The 24,100-nt window shown below is 40.7% G+C and overlaps 1 long non-coding RNA gene and 1 pseudogene across 1 annotated transcript in view; both read left to right on the forward strand.

The window, feature by feature from the left end:
* The window catches only part of LOC114668746 (zinc finger protein 208-like), a 690,636-nt pseudogene that overhangs the window by 12,777 nt on the left and 653,759 nt on the right, over positions 1 to 24,100 (forward strand).
* LOC127527883 (uncharacterized) overlaps positions 18,765 to 24,100 on the forward strand; it is a 107,897-nt gene continuing 102,561 nt past the window's right edge. Inside the window, exon 1 of the long non-coding RNA XR_007935054.1 lies at positions 18,765 to 18,776. This is a non-coding gene — a long non-coding RNA (uncharacterized LOC127527883). The remainder of the gene's footprint in view (positions 18,777 to 24,100) is intronic.

The raw sequence follows: 24,100 nt of genomic DNA on the forward strand, positions 1-24,100 counted from the left end.
AACACTTTTTAATCCGAGTATAGCATAAAGTCAGTGAAACATCTGGGCTATTGATCTGGTCAGTTAAGTAGCAGAGGGGTTTGTTAATCAGTTTCAGCTGCTTTGGTGTTAATGAAATGAACAACAGGTACATTAGAGGGGTAACAATGAGACGACCCCCCAAAGCAGGAATGAATGGTTTCACAGGTGAAGGAAGGCCACTGATATTTTTCCCTCCTGATCTGTTTTGTCACTCGTATTGCATTTGGCTACGGTCAGTGTCACTACTGGTAGCATGAGGCCATATCTGAACCCTACAGTGTTTGCACAGGTAGCCAACTTCTCCAGGATGGCACATCAATATATGCCTGTCATTGCCTGAAGGTTTGCTGTTTCTCCCAGCACAGTATCAAGGGCATGGACGAGATTCCAGTAGACAGGCAGGCAGTTACTCTCGGAGAGCTGGACAGGGCCCCTCATAGAAGGTCCATAACCCATCAGCAGGACCCACCAGTATCTGCTCCTTTGGGCAAGGATGTACAGGATGAGCACTGGCAGAGCCTACAAAATGACCTCCAACAGGCAGGCAGAACACTGGTGTGAATGTCTCTGACCAAACCATCAGAAACAGACTTCATGAGGATGGCATGAGGGCCCAACGTCCTCTACTGGGCACCATAGAGCTCGATTGCCATTTGCCATAGAATACCAGAATTGGAAGGTCCACCACTGGCACCCTGTGCTTTTCACAGATGAGAGCACGTTTACTCTGAGCACATGTGACAGATGCGAAAGGGTCTGGAGAAGTCATGGACATGCCTGTAACATCGTTTAGCATGACCGCTTTGGTGGTGGGTCAGTGATGGTATATCTGGGTGGGCATATCCATGGAGGGACGCACAGACCTCTACATGCTAGACAACAGCAACTTGACTGCCATTGGGTATCAGGATGAAATCCTTGGACCCTTTGTCAGACGCTATGCTGGTGCAGTGGCTCCTGGGTTCCTCCTGGTGCATCACAATGCCTGGCCTCATGTGTTTGTGAGTTCTTTCAGGATGAAGGAATTGATACCATTGACTGGCCCCCACACTCACTCGCCTGACCTCAATCCAATAGAACACCTCTGGGTGGGACATTATGTGTCGGTGAATCCGACACCTTAGACTGCCCAGGAGCTCAGTGATGCCCTTGTCCAGATTTTGGAGGAGATCCCCAGGACACCATCCATCGTCTCATTAGGACGTTGTCAGGCATACATACAAGCACATGGGCGCCATACAAACTGCTGAGTACGATTTGAAGTTGCTGCAATGAAATTTTGGCCAAATGGACTCGCCTGCCTACTGCATCATTTTTTCCTTTTGATTTTCTGGGTGTCTTTGAATTCAGCCCTCTGTAGGTTGATCATTTTCATTTCCATCAAACAATGTGGCTGCCATCCTTTTGTTCCTAACACATTATCATATCAGTCCTTGTCAGTAGAGATAGCCAGCAGGATTTTTTTCCCCGTTGAGATCTGATGGGTTTTCAAAGTGTTCCTTTAATTTTTTTGAGCAGTTTATTTTCCTTCACATGGACACATGCACAGAGATTTTTCTGCAGGCCCTTTGCTCTTCCCCTCTGTGTTTTTTTTTTTTTTTTTTTTGTTCACCTCTGCTTTCACACTGTAATCTTTGCAGGATGCCCACTCCAGTACTGAATTTGCTCCATTTTTGTAGACTGTTTGGCTCCCTGTCAAGCCTTTCAGAATGCTTTGTTCATGTTTTTCCAGTTTAATAGAGCTTTTCAGATCTTGTAAGGTCCTTGTGACAACCCTTAAGAGGTATCTGGATGGAATATTGAAGCACTGAATTGGAGCAACACCGTAAAGTGACACGCTAACATTATTCTTGCATTGTAAAGTGAAAAAGGCTGTGTGTATGTGTTACTTTTGTGTGAGAGTGAGTTAAATATAACTTTTGCTCCTGAAAACTTTGTTTTTGTGGTTACCGTTAAGGAGCTCTGAGGGTGTTTCATACCTTTTATCTATTTGTTTTTCTTTCTTTCTTTTTTTTTTTTTTTGCCATCTACACAAGAGCTATTTCAATGTTTAGTAAAGGTACTTGTATAGAAACCTTTGTGTTTGTTGGTCAGAGGGCAGAGAAAGCTTTTGCAGTTGCTGGCAAGTCAGTAATTAACTGGTGTCGCAGCAGCAAACAGTCAAGAGCAACTGGAATTCCTTACTAGGAAGAAGTTAAACATTTGACATATGATGCAGGACAGATTCAAAGAAATTAATAAGAATTCTGCAGCTGCAAATGTAAAAATAGCTAAATAAGTCATAGAAGACTAATTACCCCAATGCTAACAGTGGGGCATTTATAGTAAGAGGGCAATCATTAAGAAAGATATCAGGGAAGCTAAAATGCTGTTAGAGGAATATTGCAGATAAGGCAAGAAGATGGACCAAAGAGAGTTTTTCAATATTTTAGTAATAAAAGAAAAGCCAAGGAGGTGAAGCAAATCAGGACCAATAAAGGGGAATTACAGTACATAGACAGTGAAATATTAAATGCGCTAAACTTATTTGTTTTCTGAAGTTTTCACATGTGAGCAAGTGGATAACCTCCCAGTGGTAACAGGGACTACTAAGGAGGTACTGAGAGATTTGGAAATTGTAGAGAGAGAAGTGCTACTCAGACTAAATAGGCTGAACTCAAACAAATCACTAGGACCAGAAGATATTTATCCTCCAGTGCTTAAAGGGGGTTAGTGAATAAACATATAAACCTTTGACACTGTCAAAACACAAAGGGAGAGCAGAAATAGAGTTGGGGATCCGCCCTATATATTATAACACACAGTATAAGAAAAAAAAGATGGGTCCAGAGTACTGTCTGGTTCCGCGTCTGAAAAGGGACAAACTAAACAGGGAAGGTGCTGGGTTCTTATTCCAGGTGAGGGGACACTGGCACATGCATGTTGTTGCCGCTCCTCCCTGTTAACAACACTTTTTGCAAAATTTGCCTTAATTCTGCACTTTCTTACGCTTGTTTTATTTCTTTTTTTGTACTTATAGTTCGTGGATACAGCTGACTTGAATTGCATGGATTTGGCTTAATATTTACAGATTTTATGGACTCCACTTTACTGGGAACAGCTGAGTCTGTGGATCACGGGACGAGACCTACGAACATTTCTTTGTACCTGGCAATATAGCACCTCGGGATGATCTGTCTCCGTGATTATATTCGCTATGCTGATCTGCTCCCGTTTCATCTTACAGTACTCTACGACTGGGAACTGATTTGATGTTCATACTAACCTGGCTTATGGCTCCGGAGCGATCACGCCTGAAATTACCAAGCGTTACTGTTTGTGGCTGTGTATTGGAACCTCCAAATCCTACTACCTCCTCCTGCTATGCTTTCTGCTGCTTGCTATCGCCGCACACCTACGCTACCACACCCGCCTGTCCTTCCGGTTCCGCTATGCTGTGCTGCTTGTACACTGCTATTCAGATACATATTGCCCAGTATCATGCTAAAATACTCTCATGACAAACTCCTTCTTATTAAACAGTTTGTCCAGAGCAAATGGTCTGACTGGAACATCCTAAAAGACGCCGGTATTTTGCAGTGCCCGAAATATGTACATCGCGGGTCAGGTCACCACCACCGCCGGGCTGCGAATGAAAAGTCCACCGGCAGCATTTGCTCAGAAATAAGCCGTCCTTCTCATGACCCTGGAAATAGAAGTGTCCGTGTGCCAAATTTACATTATGTGGAAATAAACCCTGATCACGGCTCTGTGCAAAAAGAAGCCTCATTATCTAATATTGCACTGTTTAACTCGAGGTCTCTTAATGGCAAAGCATTGGTGCTGTCAGAACTCATCACTGACACCAAACTTGATATTCTGTGTTTAATGGAGTCTCTCACAGAGGCGACACCTCCCGGATTCACTTTCCACACAGAGCCTCGCAGCTCAAGACAAGGCGGTGGGCTTGCAGTAACTGTCAGAGCAGACTTAAACATCAAACGAATCCCAATTGACTGTCCTTTGTCTTTTGAGTGCCTGGCTCTTAAACTAATAACGGAATCAGGTCCTGTCTCACTCATTGTTCTTTATCGTCCCTCAAAATACAATGCATCATTCTTATCCGATCTGATTGAACTTTTGACCCACCTAAGCTCTTACTCTCAGAGAATTATCCCTCTTGGTGATTTCAACATCCATATTGACATTACTACATCTAAACTGAGAAATGAATTCCTATCCTTACTGGACTGTTTTGACTTGACACAACATGTTGATTTTCCCACCCACTCTGGTGGTCATATACTGGACCTGATCTGCACTTCTGGACTATCTGTTGCCAACATTTACAGCACTGATTTGGGACTCTCTGACCATAAAGCAGTATTTTTCACTGTCTCACTGCCTTTCCCTCCTCTTACCTGTAATCAACAAATTTCTTACAGAAACCTTAAAAATATCTGTCCCTCTATCCTTTCTGGATCCATTTCTGATCTTTTACTGTCTGCACCTATTCCATCAACACTAGATAGTCTTGTTGACCACTATAACTCAGCCCTTCATTCAGCATTAGATAAAACAGCTCCTTTAAAACATAAGGAGGTTTCCTTTAAACGTTCAGCTCCTTGGTATAATTCAGAATTGCGATCTATGAAAGCAGCCGGCCGACGCCTTGAGAGAATGTCACATAAGATTGGCCTCACCGTGCACATCCAGGCTTTGTCTGACTGCCAAAGAACTTGCAGAGAAGCACTAACTTCTGCTAAGAACACCCATTATGGCAGAATAATAGAAAGTGGCCACGATAATCCAAGGGTTTTGTTCTCTGTAGTTAATAAACTACTCGAACCCGCATCTGTCCCAACTACCTCTTCTACTGAAGTCTGCGTGGAATTCCTACACTTTTTCCGTAACAAAATTAAAGATCTAAATAATTCAACTAACATAAATACATCATCTGTTTATATCTCTCCCTGTTTTCCCACTCCATGCAGCTCCTTCTCTAGGTTCTCACCAGTCACTTCTGCGTTTGTTAATAACCTGCTTTGTAAGATGAGGCCGACTACTTGTGTACTGGACCCCATCCCCAGCACACTACTTAAATCCTGCCTTCATGCCATAATCCCGACTCTTACAACAATAATAAACTCATCCCTTGACACTGGCTCTGTGCCGCTCACTTTTAAAATCGCTTCTGTAACGTCAATGTTAAAGTCTGGTCTTGATGCTGACAGTCTTAACAATTTCTGGCCTATTTCCCACTTACCTTTCCTGTCAAAAGTTCTTGAGCATGTTGTTGCATCCCAACTCACCAATTACTTAACCTCTAATAATTTAATGGAACCCTTTCAGTCTGGTTTCAGGGCGCGGCACAGCTGTGAAACTGCTCTGCTATGGGTAACCAATGATTTGCTTATGGCAGCAGACTCAGGACAATCTAGCATATTAATTCTGTTAGACCTCAGTGCAGCATTTGACACTCAGGTCAGACATGACATTCTACTGTCCAGAATGGAGAACATGCTGGGCATCTCTGGCACTGCCCTCCAGTGGTTCAAGTCCTATCTGACTGATAGGCAAGAGTTTGTTAGTCTTGGAAACAGCAGATCCAGCTCAGCACCAGTCACACAAGGAGTCACTCAAGGCTCTGTCCTCGGCCCTCTTCTCTTCTGTATTTACATGCTTCCCCTTGGCCATATTATACATAGCTATGGACTGGGTTATCATTTTTATGCAGATGATACTCAACTCTACTTCAATGTTAAAAGTGGAACTTCATCAGAGCTTTCTCAGGTCACAACCTGTCTTAGTGAAATTAAAACCTGGATGGCGCAGAACTCTTTAAAATTAAATTGCAACAAAACTGAACTTCTGCAAATTGGGACTAAAGTGCAACTTAATAAAATGAGCTCCTTCCCAGTCCATCTTGGCGGTGATCTCATCAGACCTGCCTCTACTGTAAAGAATCTTGGTGTCATTTTTGATTCCTCCCTCTCTTATTCCACTCTCATAAATCACATTAAGAAACTTTCTTACTTTCACCTCCATAACATATCCCGTGTTCGCTCCTTCCTCTCCTTCTATAATGCTGAGAAACTTGTCCGTGCTTTTATCACATCCCACATCGATTATTGTAACTTGCTGCTGGCAGGTGCCCCTTCTAATCTTATATCACAGCTCCAGCTTATTCAAAACTAAGCTGCAAGAGTCCTTACTTGAACCAGCAGCAGCGAGCACATCACACCCATCCTGCTCCGTCTCCACTGGCTCCCTGTGTCTTACAGAATCGAATATAAAATCCTACTAATAACCTACAAAGCCTTAAATAACCTCGTGCCAAACTACATCAGTGACCTTCTCCATCACTATGTGTCTGCCCGCCCACTAAGGTCCTCTGATTCTGGCAATTTTGTGCCCCACACTAACCTACACTCCATGGGTGACAGGGCCTTCAGCTGTATAGCGCCCAGACTCTGGAATGACGTACCAAAATTAATCTATTCAGCTGACTCCATGAATTCTTTTAAAAAAACAACTCAAAACTCATCTGTTCAGGAAGGCTTTTAGCTCTACTTGACTTTATTACCCTTCTCTCAGTTTACGTCTCTGTCAAGATGCTCATGTAACCTGTGAGTGTTTGCGAGACCATCAATTATGTTGTCTGTTAGGCTTTTTCTCTGAATTCACTGTCGTAATCTTCTTTATTTATTTATCTGGTTTGTATAACGCTATATACTGTTTACCCTGCTTTAAGTGCCTTGAGCATGGGAAAGGCACTATATAAATAAAATGTGTTATCCATCCATCCATTTTCCAACCCGCTGAATCCGAACACAGGGTCACGGGGGTCTGCTAGAGCCAATCCCAGCCAACCCAGGGCACAAGGCAGGAACCAATCCCGGGCAGGGTGCCAACCCACCGCAGGACACACAAAAACATACCCACACACCAAGCACACACTAGGGCCAATTTAGGAACGCCAATCCACCTAACCTGCATGTCTTTGGACTGTGGGAGGGAACTGGAGCGCCCGGAGGAAACCCACGCAGACATGGGGAGAACATGCAAACTCCACGCAGTGAGGACCCGGGAAGCGAACCCAGGTCTCCCAACTGCGAGGCAGCAGCGCTACCCACTGCGCCACTGTGCCGCCCCAACGTATTATTATTATTTTTATTATTATTATAGAGGCAAGGGAGGAAGAGGTGGGTCCAAAATGAAAGACCATGAAATGATGTCGATGGGAGGTGTAGCTAGGAAAGGAGTACAGGAACTGGAGGAAGCTTTTTAGGCTGATTTCTCCTCCGGTCCTCTTCAGACGAGGGAGAACAAAGGATTGTGCACTTTGTCAAGGCCTCCTCACGTATCCTGCCCTCAGCCCTTAGCCTGCCTCCCAAGCGCACGTGTGTGACAACACATATTTTAGGAAGTCCTCGCACACTGCGGAAATTTCTGTTGACTGGAAAATGGAAAATATTATCTTGTTTTATAAAAAAGGTGATTGGGATGATCTAAGCAGCTATAGTAGGCCAGTAACCTTAACATGGATCCCAGGTAAATTATTGGAAGGAATTTATTAAGGAAAAGATTGAGCAAGAAATGGAAAGGATGGTTTTACTGATCAGACCTCCCTCGTCTGAACCCATTCTGATGTGTTATTTTGGCCACACAGGTAACTTAAGGCACAAGCTCTCCCTCTGTCACCATCCTTGTTTCAGTGCTGCTCCATTACTTTATCAAACAAATCACCAGGACCAGATAGTATTTATCCTCGAGTTCTTAAGGAGGCTATAGAGTGCAGATATAAAACCTTGACACACATTTTTAGGAAGTCACTGCACACTGGAGAGATTCTGAAGGACTGGAAAATGGCAAATATCATTCCATTATATACAGTGGTGTGAAAAACTATTTGCCCCCTTCCTGATTTCTTATTCTTTTGCATGTTTGTCACACAAAATGTTTCTGATCATCAAACACATTTAACCATTAGTCAAATATAACACAAGTAAACACAAAATGCAGTTTGTAAATGGTGGTTTTTATTATTTAGGGAGAAAAAAAAATCCAAACCTACATGGCCCTGTGTGAAAAAGTAATTGCCCCCTGAACCTAATAACTGGTTGGGCCACCCTTAGCAGCAATAACTGCAATCAAGTGTTTGCGATAACTTGCAATGAGTCTTTTACAGCGCTCTGGAGGAATTTTGGCCCACTCATCTTTGCAAAATTGTTGTAATTCAGCTTTATTTGAAGGTTTTCTAGCATGAACTGCCTTTTTAAGGTCATGCCATAGCATCTCAATTGGATTCAGGTCAGGACTTTGACTAGGCCACTCCAAAGTCTTCATTTTGTTTTTCTTCAGCCATTCCGAGGTGGATTTGCTGGTGTGTTTTGGGTCATTGTCCTGTTGCAGCACCCAAGATCGCTTCAGCTTGAGTTGACGAACAGATGGCCGGACATTCTCCTTCAGGATTTTTTGGTAGACAGTAGAATTCATGGTTCCATCTATCACAGCAAGCCTTCCAGGTCCTGAAGCAGCAAAACAACCCCAGACCATCACACTACCACCACCATATTTTACTGTTGGTATGACGTTCTTTTTCTGAAATGCTGTGTTCCTTTTACGCCAGATGTAACGGGACATTTGCCTTCCAAAAAGTTCAACTTTTGACTCATCAGTCCACAAGGTATTTTCCCAAAAGTCTTGGCAATCATTGAGATGTTTCTTAGCAAAATTGAGACGAGCCCTAATGTTCTTTTTGCTTAACAGTGGTTTGCGTCTTGGAAATCTGCCATGCAGGCCGTTTTTGCCCAGTCTCTTTCTTATGGTGGAGTCGTGAACACTGACCTTAATTGAGGCAAGTGAGGCCTGCAGTTCTTTAGACGTTGTCCTGGAGTCTTTTGTGACCTCTCAGATGAGTCGTCTCTGCGCTCTTGGGGTAATTTTGGTCGGCCGGCCACTCCTGGGAAGGTTCACCACTGTTCCATGTTTTTGCCATTTGTGGATAATGGCTCTCACTGTGGTTCGCTGGAGTCCCAAAGCTTTAGAAATGGCTTTATAACCTTTACCAGACTGATAGATCTCAATTACTTCTGTTCTCATTTGTTCCTGAATTTCTTTGGATCTTGGCATGATGTCTAGCTTTTGAGGTGCTTTTGGTCTACTTCTCTGTGTCAGGCAGCTCCTATTTAAGTGATTTCTTGATTGAAACAGGTGTGGCAGTAATCAGGCCTGGGGGGTGGCTACGGAAATTGAACTCAGGTGTGATACACCACAGTTAGGTTATTTTTTAACAAGGGGGCAATTACTTTTTCACACAGGGCCATGTAGGTTTGGATTTTTTTTCTCCCTAAATAATAAACACCATCATTTAAAAACTGCATTTTGTGTTTACTTGTGTTATATTTGACTAATGGTTAAATGTGTTTGATGATCAGAAACATTTTGTGTGACAAACATGCAAAAGAATAAGAAATCAGGAAGGGGGCAAATAGTTTTTCACACCACTGTAAAAAGGGTGACAGGGCACATCCAAGAAACTATAGGACAGTAAGCTTAATGTGCATCACAGGAAAATTAATGGAAGGAATTATTAAGGATAAGATTGAGCAACACCTGGCAAGGACAGGAGTTATTAGGAACAGTCAGCATGGGTTCAGAAGAGGGACGTAGTGTTTGACTAACATGATGGAATTCTATGAGGAGGCAACAAAAGGATACAATCAAAGTGGAGTAGATGAGATTATTTATCTTAACTTTCAGTAAGCATTTGAAAGGGGATACATGAGAGGGTGGGCATCAAACTAAAAGATGTGGCAGTTCAGGGTGATGTTTGTGGATGGGTGCAGAATTGACTCAGACACAATACGCAGAGAGTGATGGTGAGAGGAACCTTGTTAAATTTGGCTGATAATTAGGTGATTGTAAGAGTGGTGACCCATAGGGGTCAGTGCTTAGGCCATTGCTATTTTTATTATATATAAATTTTTGGTTAGGAATATGAATAACAAGCTGGTTAAGTTTTCAGATGAAACTAAGCTAGGTGGATTGGCAGTTAATTGAGAATCTGTTGAATCATTACAGAGAGACTTAGAGAGCAGAAAGTACTTGGGCAGAAATGTAGAAGACGAAATTTTAATGTAACAAAATGTTTAGTACTAGGGAGTTTGCCCCCTAATCGCTTCGCTTGCTGACCCCCGCAACCTGCGCTATGCGCCAGCCACTTGGCATCTCTGCCGCTCGCGTTGTAAAGAGGGGGGGCTGAACGCATCCCAAGGAGACGCAGTTGCTTCTCTGAAACCCCCTCTTAAACGGTGATACAATGGGAAAGAAATCAAAAATTTTTTTTTTTCCTCCTCTTGTCTCGGTCAGCTGCTGCCGCCATGCTGTGTGATCTGATGCAGCGCTTTGAACATTTAAAAGCCTGTACAGCAGCTGTCCTACTCTTTGTTTTTTATTTCCGGTCCCAGGTATGGTTAAATCTCTTGGCACAAAGTCTCGTCTCACAGGATGTGAGTTCTTGATAATTTTTTAGTTTATAATTTAATAACTGAATAAGAATCTGAAAATCTAACAAAGTCACATTAAAGTTTGCTAAATTCTGAAAAGAATGATACCAAACATATATGTAGGTTTTAAAATAAGCCTGATTTAAAGTGTGACATAAAAAGTCACATAAAATCATTCCGCTAAATCATTGCACTTTTAGGCTTAGGATTTTATATACTGTATATAGAGTAAATTTGGATAGGAATATTAATAACAAGCTGGTTACGTTTTCAGAAGATACCAAGATAGGTGGATTGGCAGATAATCAAAAATCTGTGGAATTATTACAGAGAAACTTGGACAGCATACAGGATTGGGTAGATTTGTGGAAGACGAAATTTAATGTAAGAAAATGTAAATATTACACATAGGAAGTAAAAGTGTATGGTTTGAATACACAATGGGAGGTCTGAAAATTCTAAGTACACTCGATGAGACGAATTTAGGAGTCATAGTGGACTCGTCTCTATCAACTTCCAGACAGTGTTCAGAAGCCATTAAGTAAGTTAACAGAATATCGGGTTATATAGCGCATTGATGTGTTAAATACAAGTCACAGGGGGTCATGTTGAAGCCTTATAACACACTGGTAAAGCCTCATCTGGAGTCCTGTGTGCAGTTTTGGTCTCCAGTCTACAAAAAATACTAAGCAGTGCTAGAAAAAGTCCAGAGGAAAGCTAATTCTAGGGGTGAGAGGTAGAATTATCAGAAAAGATTCAGTGAGTTCAACCTTTTCAGTTAATGAAAACGGAGATTAAGGGGAGGCATGACTGAAGTGTTTAACATCATTAAAGTAATTAGAGCAGTGGAGCCTGGTTGTTACTTTAAAAAGAGTTCAACAAGAACATGAGGACACAGCTGGAGACTTGTTAAGGGATAATTCCACATAAAGATGTCTAGCGGACTAAAAAACTCAGCTAAGATTCCCACCGTCAATAAGATGGTGATTTATTTATTTTTTCAGTGGGGATCCCAGGAACGCACCCAGCCTTGGCCCGACTTGCACACACTCCCTCGCAGAGACAAAAAAGCAACTGGTAATAGAAATTAAAGAATATTAAATGAAAATGGTCCTACCCCAGTTCCCCTTACAGCAATATACAATAAACACGAATTCAACAATAACAAGCCACTAACAAAAACCACACACGATGAAGTCCGTGTTAACGGCAACTGATGAAATGAAATGATGGCGGTAGATAGTACAGAGATCAGTACGCTGTATGTGAATGTAAAGGTCAGTCCTACTGGTATTTCCTGATGAGATGATGACTTGTCAATGGGATCAGGAGCGCTCCTTTCTTCGCTGGACAACAACAAATCCTCAGACAGTCCTCATGCAGCAGGAAGACACCAGACAGTCCATACACCCAAAACAGGAGACGATCTCCAGGACAAAACGAGATAACACAAGTAGCACAACGGGAAAGTAAACGGATAGGCAACTCCAGAGACCACACAGAAAAGACTTTTTGTTCTCTGTTGAACTGGCCTCCTTTTAAATGTTGTTCCTGCCTCCTTGTCCCCAGCAGCCCCTGAACCCTCAGCAGACGATCAATCTGAGCCACTGCAGGGACTGCTGGGAGTTGAAGTTTCATTCCCCAGTAGCACTGTAACGGCCGACCCCTTTTACCCAGCCGGCAGCTACACCTCCAAGACCAGTGGCCTGGATAATTTACTGAGGAATAATCTAACTATCAAGCTGTACTTCTTACCAATTGAACTTTTCCCCACAATCAACGGTGAAAAATATAAGCACACAACAACAGGATGTAAAATTCAAACGGGTTATATGTATTAAGTAAAACAAGACATGCAAAAAATAGAAACATATATACATATCCCTCCACCCCAGCAATAACAAGACATCACCAAATATATATATATACACACACAACAAAAACCCTCCCTTGTCCCTGTAACAAATAAACACACAACACGAATAACGACAATGAATGACAAACTGAAAATGAATGAGTACGTGAGTCCGGTAATAAAGAAACTGTCCTGAAAGCGGATGACTGAATTAGTGAAATTGCAATGTTTGATTCTCCCCGGAAAAAATGGAACAGCCTCACCGTGAATCCTCATGTATGTGGTGGATGATTAAGTCCTACCCCGGGGTATCTCGTGGTGAGGTCCTTGAAATAAATCCGGCAGATGGAAAAACAAACTGGGTGGATAAGCGCAATATGGAAAACAGGTACAGGTTGCTCGTGGTCGTAATGGTGAAACAAAATCTCCTTCTCTCCTTCTCTCCGCTCTCTCTTCCTTCTCCTCCTGCTGGCTTAAATAATCCTGTGACGGCTGTGATTGAATGATTGTAAACAGGTGTTTTCCAGGTTTGTGGCTGTGGTCTCCTTCCATCATCCGTCATTAACTGATGCACAAACAGTAAACGGGACAATGAAACGAGAGGCACTCAGAACTGACATTTAAACACTATGTGGCCCCGCTACAGCACCACTACACATTAAAGAGTTTTTCTTCACTCAGAAAAAACAGCCACCATTACCAGGTAGTGTGTTGGACAGTAGGACTTTTAGGGACTTTGAAAACTCAAACTGATGTTGTTTTAGAGAGGTTAGGTTGATCAGATTGGCAAAAGTTGTTTAGCTGAATGGCCTGTTCTCATCAGATTGTTTTTGTAATATTTCTAATCTCTGTTTAGTCAAAGGAAAATAATTTTGTAAGGCTTTGAATTTTGTCCATCTTTCCTTTCTCTGTATGAAGATGGGGTCTTCATTGTTTGTATGAAAATATGCTATATAAATAAATGTTATTGTTGCTGTCTCTGACTGTTAGACTGATGTCAAGGTGACTCACACACACTCAATTTAAGAAACTTAATAATACCCCCACCTACCGGCTGCAACACAAGCCTGAAAGATGATCGATCTCCCATTGCTTAACAGTCAGAGACGTGCTCTTGTCTTGGAATTCGGCCCCCTTTTTACTCCAAACCCACCTTTGCACATTGTGTCCAACAAGTTCTGTTTTGACTTCATCGGTCCACAGGACTTGTTTGCAAAATTCATTGGGCTTGTTTAGATTTTCATCTTCAAACGTCTGATGCTGAATTTTATGGTGAGGACACAGGAGAGGTTTTCTTCTGATGGCTCTTTTATGAAGGTCATACATGTGGTGGTGTCCCTGCACCAGAAGAACAGTGCATCACCATTCCAGAGTGTGACTTCAAAACATCTTCATGAAGCTTTAGGGGTTTTGAATTGCCTTTCTAGCAATCTTATGAGCACTCTTGGAAATTGTTTTGGTTTTCCAACTTCAACTTGACTTCCACTGTTGCTGCTAACTGCCATTTCTTAATAACGTTACAAACTGAGAATATGGTTCCTTGAAAACTATTTGCCGTCTTCTTGTAGCCTTTTCCTGCTTTGTAGGCACCACTTATTTTATTCCTCCGAGTGCTAGGCAGCTGCTTAGAGGAGCCCATGGCTGCTGATTGCTGGGACAAGCTGTGAGGAGTCTGAGAATTGATACAGCTTTGACATCTGCATCACGTGGCCATTCCTAATGATGATTGTGAACAAGCGAAAGCCCTTAAGGAGCTAATATAAAGTCTGACATCTTGGGGGGCGGGAGAGAAAAGAATGGTTTATCTTTAACTTTGTGGCTTTTGGAGATCAATTCATCTTCTATTGACTTAACTATTCACAGTAATGGTTATTTTGATCCGGGGTCCCCACGCTTTCGCATGTCACTGTATATGAAATGTCACAAAAAGTGTACGTCTTGGGTAATGACACATCTGAAAATAACCATCCTCTCACCAGTGTTTATCGTGCATCCAAGTTATAGGACTCCTAAACTTTCTACTATAGAAAATGGCTGAGTATCTAAAATGATAAATTGCAATTATTTTTGAGTGATACTCTGATTTTTTTTTTTGTCCTGTCCTGATCATTTTTCTGGTTCTTTACAAACAGTGCTATTATTGACAGCTAAGACACATTTGTTTCCTTAGCGGTTTTCCTACTTTCACTGCATTGCTTAAAGTTGATGCACTCTGCTGAGTGTTGTACCTAAAAGTGTCCCCTCAAATAAGTTGCTCCAAATGTCTTTGCTTTAAATCCACCACAACTAACACCTAAATTTTTCATTTTAAACTTCACATATAACATTCCTTTCACTTTTCAGATACTTTAAGATATTTCCACAAAGCAGTTATTTTCTTCACCCGTGTGCACTCTTGTCAGTTGTACGTGTGTCCTCAGATTAACACATTCCATGTCATGAAATCGGTAGACCAGTCGACCAACTGCAAGCAGATTTCACAATAAACAGCAAAAACTGGGCAATTTTAATTCAAGGCTGATTAATTTGTGTAACACTACTGTTTAATTCAGTTGTATTTATTGTTTATAGCGCTCTTCATTGAGTGCAGGCTTACACTGATTGATGTTTGCAGCCATAACCGATATAATAATTACATACATGAACACACACATTAGAACAAATAGACAGGATAACCTGGCAAATTTTAGTTTACTTAACATAAATAAGTTCAGACAGTAGATACCCATAAACATTATAATAGTGAGTATAAATGTCACCAGCGTGTCACAAAGCTTACAAGTCCTGGTGTCACCTGCCACTCCCCTATAGAGCTGAAACACCAACAGCTGCACTCTTCCTCAGTTTTCTAATCTTCTCATTTTTCTCCGAGGTCACAGCAGCTTCTGTAGTCCTGAGCACTGAGGTGTCACTCATCCATTGCTCTCTTTTTCGTGGTGAATTAATGAAGCCATTTTGATGTTTGTTTTGGTGTAAAATGATTTTGGTTTAATTGTTCATAAATGTGAGGACACATTCTGATTATTGAAAGTGCCTTTTTCAGCTTGGCATGGCATTCTGTTTTATACAGTACTCTCCGTAGTGGCTGAGACAAAAGTATCATTTTTCTTTCATTTACCCCTTTGCTCAACAGATGAAAAAATTACAAATTAAATAATTCATTAATTAAAGTCACATTATACATGTTCATTTAAAGGGGATTTGCAAAAGTTTCAGTGACACCCTATGTAAATAACAGCATTTTTTCTACTAACATGCGAGACCACCCCCAAATCCCCATAACAAAAACCCCATTATTTCAGGGCACCGTAATGTTTGGCCAAATTGATGTCAGAGGAGTTTGTGATTCCTCAGGTGTGTTTCATTGCTTTAGTTCTGTAGGCCTAAGACACCTCAGCTTGATTCTACCCTTTGGAGTTTGTAGTGGCCATTGTTCAACATGAGGACAACAGCTGTGCTAATGATAGTCAAAGAAGCCATTATGAGGCTGAAAAACAACAATAAAACCATTACAGAGATATCAGTATTATGTTAGGATGACCTAAATCAACTGTGTGGAATATCAATAAGAAGAAAGAATGCATAGGTGAACTCAGTAATCACAAAGGGACAGATAGGCCAAGGAAGACCACCACTGCTGATGACAGAAGATGTTGCTGCAGATTGCATTTTGATTACAGCTTGCACATCCTGATAGTAAGGATATTGCATGTAGCTTTGTAACATCTTAAATGTACCACCCCATACAGATGTAATGATGTGGATCAGGGTGACTGAGAGATTCCTCACCGGTCAGGCAGTTCACACTGAAAAGCCACCATCACCAAATAACCCACAGCTGTTAAGACCTGTAAGAGAACTGAGATTGTGTGATTTCTGTGTGATGGTCTCTGTAATGAAGGCTCCAGTTCAGCACACACTTCAAAGGGGATGAAAGTAGAGTCTAAATCGGCTTCTAATTAAGTCATCATCATGAGCCAAAATGTCATTGTGATATATCAAAACTCACTTTTTGTGTAGCCTGTCAAACATCAGAAAGTGAAATGTGCAATGAAATTAGATTTTCTGTTCAGTTAGTTTTTCCACCAGCTGTTTGCTAAAATGCAAACACAAATAAAGTCTGCATGGGACATACAAATGCACAAAACTCGCCATAACTTTAAACCAATTTAAACGCCAAGTTCTAGTTTTAACAATCTGAACTTTTGTGTGAGAACTGGCTTACACATGTTGCTGAGCATAAGGAAGTTTTATACATGTGGCCCTACTAAGTAGTTGTAATAGGGAACGTAGAATTAACAAATTGACTATGCTTTCCATGTACGACTAAAGTTTTATAATTGCTTATGCTTATCAAAGGTTGTTCCTAATTTCAGCCATCATGTATTTAATGTGAGTTAATGTTAATAAGGCAGTGGATTGAAAGTAAGCTCTTTTTTCCCCTTTTCTTTTAAACTTTGTACAGGAAAGAAAGATCAGTGCAGTTTGGAATCTGGAAAAGAATTCTATGGCAGGAGTGCTCTTCAGATCCACACTGGAGTTCACATGGGAGAGAAGCCGTATTGCTGTAATGAATGTGGTAAACAGTTTTCACATATAAGCAGACTGAAGAACCACACTAGAGTTCACACGGGAGAGAAGCCGTATTGCTGTAATGAATGTGGTAAACAGTTTTCACATATGAGCAGTCTGAAGAACCACACCAGAGTTCACACAGGAGAGAAGCCGTATTGCTGTAATGAATGTGGTAAACAGTTTTCACGTATAAGCAGTCTGAATATCCACATTAGAGTTCACACCGGAGAGAAGCCGTATTGCTGTAATGAATGTGGTAAACAGTTTTCACGTATAAGCAGTCTGAAGAACCACACTAGAGTTCACACGGGAGAGAAGCCGTATTGCTGTAATGAATGTGGTAAACAGTTTTCATGTATAAGAAGTCTGAATGACCACACTAGAGTTCACACCGGTGAGAAGCCGTATTGCTGTAATGAATGTGGTAAACAGTTTTCACGTATAGGAAGTCTGACTTACCACACTAGAGTTCACATGGGAGAGAAACCGTATTGCTGTAATGACTGTGGTAAACAGTTTTCAGGAATGGACCATCTTCAGAAACACACTAGAATTCACACCAGTGAGAAGCCATATTGCTGTAATGAATGTGGTAAACAGTTTTCACAAATGATCAATCTGAAGAACCACATTAGAGTTCACACCGGAGAGAAGCCGTATTGCTGTAATGAATGTGGTAAACAGTTTTCACGTATAAGCAGTCTGAAGAACCACACTAGAGTTCACACGGGAGAGAAGCCATATTGCTGTAATGAATGTGGTAAACAGTTTTCACGTATAAGCAGTCTGAAGAACCACACTGGAATTCACACAGGAGAGAAGCCGTATTGCTGTAATAAATGTTCTAAACAGTTTTTACAAATGGGTCATCTTTACAAACACAGTAGAGTTCACACCGGTGAGAAGCCGTATTGCTGTAATGATTGTGGTAAACAGTTTTCACAAATGGGCAATCTTCAGAGACACACTAGAGTTCACAACAGAATAAAAAGGGTAGCAGTTCAAAAATCTGTACAGAAAAACAAGCACCCTTCAGAACTCGAGAGTGAGGCTCACTCATGTCTTGAAAAGTAAGCATTGTTGACAAATTAATCTCTCAGAGAAGCCATATTGCTGATTGGAATGTGGCAAACAAACCTGTCAGAGGAGTTCTCTTCAGAGATGCACCAGAATTCACACAGGAGAGAAGTACAGCTGAACTGTCCTGACTAAAGAGTGAGGTTCACTCCTGCCTGGACAGTAAGCACATGTAACTGACTGGAATCCATTCTACTTAGTGTTGTGTCAGAAACAAATCAACACAGAGGAGAATCAGAAGTTTATATCCTTTTTCCTTTTCCTGAAACAAAATAAAGAACAGGGCGTCATACAAACCGCTTTTCACCAAAGCCCCTACAGCCTCCACCATGCGCCAAGCTCTGTTTTCCTAACATACATATTACATATAGAACTCTTTACAATATACATAACCTCACATAATAAATCATTGTTCAGCTATATTACATATTTTTCTATTTTTATATAACAAAAAATTAAATAACACCTTTCCAAAAAAAAAAAAATAGGGTGCCATACATACAGCTTCTCACCAATGCTTATTAAATAATAATTCTGTTGCTAATAATTACAAACACAAACTATTAATACAAAATAAATAAAATGTTAAATGAAAATCCAAAGTGTCCATATGGTCATGTTGTACACCATGCTGAATTATATTAAAATGCTGTGGCAGCGCACTAAAAAAAGAAATGCTGCTTTTTTAAATTTAGTTTTGTTTTTGTTTGTTTGCTTTTGATAATAAAACATACAAAGACTGTTTGTAAGAACTCAGTGTGGTGGGGGGGGGTGCACATTTGTTATTTTACACTTGAGAATTACCAAATAATATTCATGTCAAATCAATAGAATAAAATTAGAAAAGGCTTGGAGAGAGCAGACTTACCTGTACAGCATCCACCATCACCTGAGGGTGCCTGCAGTCTGTGGAGAGTCACATTAATTAGCATGTGTACTACAAAATACCTTTGGTATGAAACTAAGGACACACAAACAATTGCTTTTGGGGAAATTCATAACTAAAAGCTACAAAATAACAAATTAAAAATCAGAATACACTTTGCTTCACATACACACACCAAGAAAATTTGGAGAAATTAATCTTGAGAAGCCATATTGCTGTACTGGATGTGGCCGACGAGTCTCACAAAACCAGAATCTTCAGGGCCACAAAAGAATTCAGACTGGGTGCCACCTCTAGAAGTGGGCTTAGTTGGAGAAGATCTACACCGGGGGCATCAACCTCTTTGTCTTGGCGTACCACCCCAAAGAATTTAAATGTTCTGAAGTACCTGCATTTTATTTTGGTGTTGAATTGTTAATTCCTGAACTGTTATTATGTAAAACTAATAGTGGAATTTTTTTTCCCACCCAGAAAAATATTCTTTCAGAGAGCTTTCGTAAGGTACTAGCATTAGTAACCTGTGAAAGAAGTGTTTTAGTATGAATTTCGAAAGGATTTGATATGTTATGACTGATAGGCACTGATAGTGTGTGACCAGGAGGAGGTCACTTCACCTGCTTGTGCTAATAGTGAAAATACAAAAGAAATGTAAGCAATTGTGTCTCACATGTCGTAAGTCGCCTTGGCGTCAGTCAAATAATAATAATAATTACAAGAAAGTTTAGTAAAATAATGCCCTCGGCCAAAAGGGGTTTCATGTTCCCGAGAGACTTTGAATTCCGCTCTTGATTTACTTACAGTGTGCTTTCTTGTTTGTTGTAAATTGTTTGTTGCTTTGAATAAATTACAAAATCCCCAAATTCCCCTGTCTGTCATCTCCAGTTATCTGATGGTGCCTCCTGCACTTGGCTTTCTATTGGTCAAACCCTGTGAATTAGCACATTTTTCAGAGGACCATGAAACCCCTCTTTAACATGGTCTATCAAGTCGGAAGCTAAACAGACTGACTGAAACCAAAATGGCCAAGGCAGTGTGTGCGGAGGAGCCTAACCTCATCTCTAGTGCACTGGGCATCGATGTAGAAGAGAACATCTGAGCTGATATCTCCACATTCAGCGAAACCCCAAGTCACACACTGCAGACCACCCATCTGTGGGTGCTGCTACAGCCTTTCAGACAAAGGGCTCCCTGCAGTAAGCTTGAAGTGCTCGGCCGAGGCTGCAGAGAGACGAAGATTGCATCTCGTGCCCTCCATCGTGAGCTCCAAGGAAAGTACTGGTAGCAAACAGAGAAGTGCAGTTAAGTAACCGATCAGTTAAATCAGCAGCAACACACGCAGTGGATGTAAAGCTTTAATCCGACTCTGTTTTTTCCCCCATCGAGAAAAGTGAGGAAAAGAAATGCGCTGAACTGGAGGAGATTAGAATTTTATATTTAATGAGCAATGTAGTGAATTTAATTTAAGTAACGTTTCCCAGCACTGGTTGCTTGTGAAGATTTGTTTTTGTAACTGGGATATCATCTGAGAATGAATGGTGGAAATAAACTGTCTGCCTAAGCAACTGGCTGAATAAATAGTCAGAAACGCAATAATGTCTTATTTTTCTTCTTCATATCATTTTAAAGACAGAATTATTAACATAACCAATCAAAGTGCCGACTAATTTGTATTGTGTGGCTCAAAATTAAAAATAAATAAAAATCCTACTTTGAGCCATTAACTGATTAGTGTGTTACTGTTTGTTCATTTGTTTCTGTTACACAAAACTGTTCAATAAACAAACTAAAATGCAGGTGAAATTCTGTTACAACTAACACCCAGGGACCTAAAATAATATTTTCTTGTAACGAAAATTTCATTGTAATGAGATTCTGTATTTGTTACTATAGTGCTTTCTTTAACTTGCATCCAGGCGTTTGCAATCATTTCAGTAGCTTCTTTCGTGTTAATTTTAATCTCCTCCTGCCTACAAGTTATGCTGATGAGAATTTTTCTCAGCATTTCCTTTCCATAATACATTTTTAGGGTGCCAATGATGTCCAAATCCAATGGCTGAAGCACTGCTGTGCAACTGGGTGGGAGGAAATCAATGCTAACTTTATCTAAATGTGGAAGCATGTTGTGTGCAGCACAGTTATCAATCAGAAGCCGAATCATCCATCATTTCTTCTTCATATTGTGAGGTTTCTGAACACTTTTTGGATCCCCCCCCCCCCCCCCCCCACAGAAACGACACGCTGAAGTGCATCCAAAAGCGCAATTGCAGCGTCTATGGAATATTGTTTGTCACAGCGGTGCAGCGAAGCACCACAGAACCAAATCCTAAATGATCTAGGTCACGCTATAAATCTTGTCTTGCACCCCAAAACACGAGGCTTAGTCTCAGTACTTTAGCAAAATCAGCTTTATTCAGCTTGAAACAGGAACGGCACACTTATTTATTGTAGCGTGATCTGCCACTCTCCTATACACAGACACAACAGTCAGGAAGGGTCGTGGCCAGGTCAGTGACCAAGTAATCCTTTTATCTCCATTTACAATGTACCTGCTCTTAACCTTGCATCACCCATCGAGATCTTTTCTGTTTACTTTGGCAGAGAGGCACAGCATAGCTGTGAGCCTGCTGTTGCCCTGTACAGAAGCGGAGATCGCACTTCAAGACACTCTTTGGCATGCTGTCTAGTTGGGGGAGGTCCCAAGAGAGTTTACAAACCTCACATTTTCTTGAATGAGTGCCGTATTAATAGGAATGTTTCTCAAATGCGCATCACTGAACAACATAACGGCTTTTTCAACGTCTTCAAATGCAGCAGTTCACATACGTTTGCAACCCGAGATTTTTCTTCTTTTTTTGCTGTTTCTTTTAAGAAAGTTGACAGTGTTGATGGCGAAATTCCGAATTCACTGGCAATGTCTTTTTTCTTGTTGCCGCAATCGAGAGCTGCAAAAATTTAATGTTTTTTTTTTCTAATATGAACTGTTATCGTTTTTCTCATCTGCCGTTGGGTGACAATGAGTTAAATTCCAATGGATGTTTGTCAAATGTTGACGAGCAATAAGCAAAAGGTATCACTGAAAACCGCAGGAAACAAAAACAGCAGAAAAAAAAAACAACAGTACGAGTAACGATCAAAGAAAGAAAAAAAAATTACAATGTTTGTGTTTAGGGATCGTTGTGCACAACTGAGCTGAGGCCACAGAACTAACTGCTCTGCAGATGATTCATTCAGGCATTTCAAGGTCTTTTGTGCACTTCGTTGTAATGAAGTATCTGCTGAATGTACTTCATAGTAACGAGATTTCTATAGACTCATGTCATACGGGGACACTGTCAGGACCATAAAAATACTTCATTGTAAAGATATTCGTTGTAATGGAATTTTACCTGTAATTTAATACACAGAACACATTACATTTATGATATTCCAGCTCTCTGCACATTTTAAATCCTTAGATTTATACTTGATATCAGTTTCATGATGAAATGCATTAAAATATGTATGTTACATTTTACAGGTAAATGAATAATAATACTGTTAATAATGAATATTACTGAATAATGAATACTGTTAATAATTTCACATGTGGGGTGGCAGAGTGGTAGCGCTGCTGCCTCGCAGGGAGTCACGTCGCTGATGTTCCCTGCCTGGAGTTTGCTTGTTTTCCTGCTGGGATTCCACACTGGGCTCCGGTTTCCTTCCAAAGACATGAAGGTTTGGGGATTTGGTGACGCTAAAATGATGCTAGTGTGTGTGTGTGTGTGTGTGTAATTGTGTTCACCTTGCGATGCGCTGATGCCCCGTCTAGGGATTGTTTCTGCCTCTTGCCCAATGCTTGCTGGAATGAGCGCAATATAACAACATTACTTTCTGGTTCTTTATACTCATTTAACTTTAACAAGGGGATAACATATTGGTTCTAAGATAAACATATATACAGAAACAATTTATTACGAACCAAAACAAACTTACGTTGCTTCGATTGACACACACTATTTCTAAGGAACCTTCTAACTATTTGAATGGCAAACTATCACTTTAACAGATAGTGGGAACAACCACGCTTTCTCCTTCTTCGTTCTACCCACAGTTCTTCACTCCGTGCAAGGCAGCATCTAAATCCGTCCAACTGATGACAACTCTGCTTCACAGACATCAACTTTTGTTTCACTTGCTGTTAGGATATATTGATTATTCAAATGATAACTAAAAATTAAATAAACTATGAATAAAAGAGAAACATGATTTTTCAATGACATTATTGGGATATTATGGTGGCCCCGAAGGCAAAGTGACAAGAAATTTAAAGGTGTGACAAGGTGATGCACAAAATTAGAGACGACACACAATCAGAGGGTTGATGACAATTAAAAGTTTATGGAAACGGTAGGTACCGTGGCAAAACTTAAGGAAAACACTGATTGGTGGCAACGGTTTGCCTGTCACTGCACAGGGGAAGTTTCCGGTTAATTGGTGTGCTTAGTGAGGGAAAGTTAACATGGCTTTCTCTTTTCAATTAAATTGTTGGTGATCACAGTTCCCAGCGTGTGTACACATTGGTGTACATTAACAGGCAGACATCCATTTCTTTTTTTCCCCATGTGAGAGATTTTAAAAATAATTAAAAAAAGACCCCAAAGTAAATTGGGGTGTTCTCCATTTTTTTTAGTTTCTTCCAGTTTGTTAAGATTCTACATACCTTTTTATTGTAATAACAACCACTAAAGGAATTTATTTGTAACCTAACGTAGTGGTCCCTGGTGATTTTACGTTTGATCGGGTGCTGTATCATTGGAGAGGTATAGCAGTAAAAGAGATGAAAAATCCACCGTCACGTTCAGGATTTATATGTGCTCCGAGTGTCCCTATGTGTGACAGTATTACTTGTTTGAGACAACAAGGCATTCCTTTAAGTAGTACAATGACAGAATGAAAAATTTAAAGTTTAAAAAATAGTACCCCAGTTTACTCTTGGGTCTTTTTTATTACTGTATATACTCACATATAAGTCGGGCCTTCAAACCCGAAAAATCGATCATAAAATCAGACCCCGACATAAACGCCCATTCAAAAATGCGATAATTAATTTTTTACATTTTTTTTACATCTTCTTGCCTCCTCCAATCTTGCCTCAGTTTTTCCAGACACATCGAATTTTGTTGCAGCAGCGCAGTTACTAATTTCTTTCTCTACTTC

The sequence above is a fragment of the Erpetoichthys calabaricus genome, chromosome 1 (genome assembly GCF_900747795.2).
Source record: "Erpetoichthys calabaricus chromosome 1, fErpCal1.3, whole genome shotgun sequence".
Lineage (NCBI taxonomy): Eukaryota > Metazoa > Chordata > Cladistia > Polypteriformes > Polypteridae > Erpetoichthys > Erpetoichthys calabaricus.